Consider the following 3,925-nt stretch of genomic DNA (forward strand, 5'->3'; position numbering starts at 1 on the left):
AAATTTAAAATGGACATTTATCTATCTAGTAGTTGTACAGGCTAACTTCATCAACATGTAGCCATAGTCATGCAAGATTAGGGGAGATGGAACAATAGTTGTATGTGCTAACTTTGTCAACATGTAGTGGTAGGTATGCGAGATTAGGGGAGAGGGATCAGTAATGTAAGAAATGTAAAATGAATATTTATCTCTCTACAACTAAAGTTTGTCCCCTCTTGCAATTATTTTTTTAGTTCTAAAAATCAATAATAAAACTAAAATAATTATTTTGATATACATTTTGTTTCTGAAAATCAATAACCAGTATACCTATATTTTAAAAATATAGGTAAAATATGCAGAGAGATATCTTATAATAGAAGAGAATCATATGTAAAATAAATGTTCTTCTAAAATAGTTCATTTCCATGTCAAATTGTTTCAAAAATGTATTTTTGTTCAAGGACATTTTGATGTCATTGTAGATGCCTCTTGACATAATTAAGATTAAATAATTATTCCCATACATTTAATTTCTAAAGTTGACAATAAAAATTAACTAGCATACCTATATTTTAAGAAATCTAAGTAAAGTACACTGAGAGATATCAAATTTAAAACTATTTAGCATTCATAAATAATAGGAAAGAGTTGATTGTAATAAAATTGACGTGAAATCGTTTAATAGATCACTTAGACTACTTGAAGGAAAATTCAAAATATAAATATTTAACATTTCATTGACAATGATCTACTTATAAATAAATATTAGTTTTAATATATATGATATTTATTGAAACCTAACCCTAATCATATATCTAATTCTAAGTCTAACCTTAACCTTAACCCTTATCTAATATTAAATCTAGCCCCAATTGAATCTAGACACTAACCTTATTTAAACCCTAATGTAACATTGATCCTAATAATAATTCATCTCTAACCCTAACCCTATCTTTAATTTCAATTCAAAACCTAACCTTAAACCTAATCTAACATTAAATCTAACCTTAATTGATTGCTAATGCTAAACATATTTAAACCCTAATCTAACATTAAACCATTATTAATCTCTAATCTTAACCCTATTTAATCCTTAACCATATATTAATCCCAACTCAAATATTTTTCATATAACCACAATTTTACCCTACCTCTAACTGAGCTCTAGCCCTAACTCTTATTGAACCATAATCTAACATTAACCCTAACCCTAACCTCACTAACCTAATATTAACCCTAATAATATTCAAACCATAATCATAATTAAACCTTAATCCTAACCTTATTTTAACCCTAACCCTAATTTAAATATTTCTCTTAAACCCTAATTGAAGTTCTTATTTCTAATTCTAATTCTAACCTTAGCCATAATTGAACTATAACATCAACACTTTTTGAGCACTAACTAAATCCTAACTTAATTGAATCATAGCCCTAACTCTAACACTAATTAAACCCTAGTCATAACTAAAACCTATTGATAACCTTAATTGAATATTAATCCCAATTTAAATAAATCCCAACTTTAACACTAACTCATTTGAGTGCGTTTTTCGACGAACTATGGGATTTCTTTCATTTTGTCAGATCTTAGGAGTCAATTTGTGTCAATTTTTTTTTTTTAAATCTTGCCCGACATTCGTCGGAATTTTGACAAAACCAACTGTCATCAGAATCTTGCCCAACGTTTGTCAGAATTTTGACAAAAAACAAAAAATTTAAAAAGTTGAAAAAAAAACCTTAGGGTTAGTCAAGTAATTAATATAAAAAATCACTCAAACAATGTTTTCTGTACTTGCAACATCGTTTTGCTTGGTTTGTGAAGTTTATAGACTGAACTTTCCATAGCCCGGTTTTTTTTCCTGTGAAGAAAAAATATGACAGATAATATCAACGAAGAACAAAATAAGGAGACAATTGCTATATTGTGATCTAGCTTGAAAAGAAAAGGTGATGGGAAATGTTATTGTCCCTGCAAAAATTGTAAGGGCTTAAAGACTAGAAGACTTTTAATCACAACAATTGAGAAACATTGTAGGCTTCATGGTCATATTGAAGGAGGGCATGATTATTGTCCATTGGTAAGTTGTTCATTATATGTGTTTATATTGATTGCATTTGTAAATTTTTATATTGTTTTAACAATTTATATATATAAAAAATCACTTGTTAATGAGATCATGATCATGGTTTATTTATGTTGATTATTTTTATATGGGTGGGGTGCCCTACGACACATGATATGGACTAGCACGACCCAGAGAATGTGGTTTTCCAAGTGGAGAAACATGGAGGTGTGAATATAAAAGATGAAGATAATGATCCTATGGAAGAAGATGATCATGCACCAGAAAACACAATTGAAGATGATGGTACAAATACATTGATCCATGACACATTTAGTACTAGCACAACTGATCATGATGATCAAGATGACTTTGATGTTGTTCATGATTTACCTATACTTGAGAAGACATATGAGCCCCTTTACGAAGGCTCTCAAACAACTCTTCTCTCTGATGTATTGTTGTTGGTGAATTCGAAGGTTATGAATGGTTTATCCAACATAACAATCTCATGTATGTTAAGGTATGTCATATATGTCATCTTTTTTCCTCTATTTTTGTTCTTATTTCATCACTAGTAAATAAAAGGTGAAATATGTACCATTAATATTCTTTATATTAACAAATTATTTTTTTGGTTCTAGATTGATAGGTGATTTTTTGTTACCACCATCAAATATTCTACCTCGCTCATATCGAGAGTTATGTGCCATTATGAAAGATATTGGAATGGAGTATCAAGCAATAGATGCATGTCCCAATGATCATATTATATATCATAAACAACATGAATTTGCAACAAAATGCCCTAAATGTCATATTAGTAGATATCGAACAAATAAACTAACAAAAATGGTGCCTCACAAGGTTCTTCGTTATATTCTCATTATTTCATGTTTGCAACAATTATTTAGGTGTGAAATCTCGGTGCAATTTATGGATTACCATGCATGAAATAGAAGTCGAGATGACATTCTTCGAATGAGTGTAGATGATTCTGCATTTACGTACATAGAGGAAAAATGACCACACTTTAAAGAAGAACCTCGTAATCTCAGGTTCATTGGCAGCGAATGGTGTCAATCCATTTGGAGAGCTGAGAGCTATTTACTCGGTGTGGCCTATTTTTGTTATCAACAATAACATTCTTCCATGGATGTCAATAAAAAGGGAGCACATAATGTTGGCAATGATTGTTCTAGGTATTTTTTCTACTTTATAGTCATGTACATTAAATTATATATATTGCAGTAAAATAGTTATAATAATTATGTAATGTTTTTGTTCATTCGAATAGGTAATTACCAAGTTAAAGATGTGAATGTATATATCAAACCTCTTATCGACGAGTTGCTGGAGTTATGGAATGGTGTCACTATGTATGACGTCTCTAGACCAATAGGACAAAGATAATTTCAATTCTATGCAATGCTTGTATGGACAATTCATGATATCGCAGGGCTAACACATTTTTGTGGTATGTTATAATGTTCAACTTGTGCACTTTAATAATGTTTAATTTTTTCAAGTATAAATCATGCATTTTTTTAAAAATCCATTCAATATATGTAATTATAAAAATTAACATATTTAATCTAATCATACATGATCTTGCAAGTCTTCAAACAAAGGAAAAATTTGCATGTCCAGTTTGTGGGTCAAAGATGAAATCTTGTTGTTCAACAAGTTTAGGAAAGGAAGTGTTTGATGAGTATAGGCACTTCCTCCACAAAAATCATAAGCATTGAACTACTGAAAAACATCTTTTCAATTGGAAAGTGGAGACTACATCAAAACCACGAAGAATGACACCTCACCTATGGAAGTTGGAATATAATAGAATTAATCGTCAAGGTAATGTAATTCAATCTAAT

This window comes from Cryptomeria japonica, chromosome 2, assembly GCF_030272615.1.
Source record: "Cryptomeria japonica chromosome 2, Sugi_1.0, whole genome shotgun sequence".
Lineage (NCBI taxonomy): Eukaryota > Viridiplantae > Streptophyta > Pinopsida > Cupressales > Cupressaceae > Cryptomeria > Cryptomeria japonica.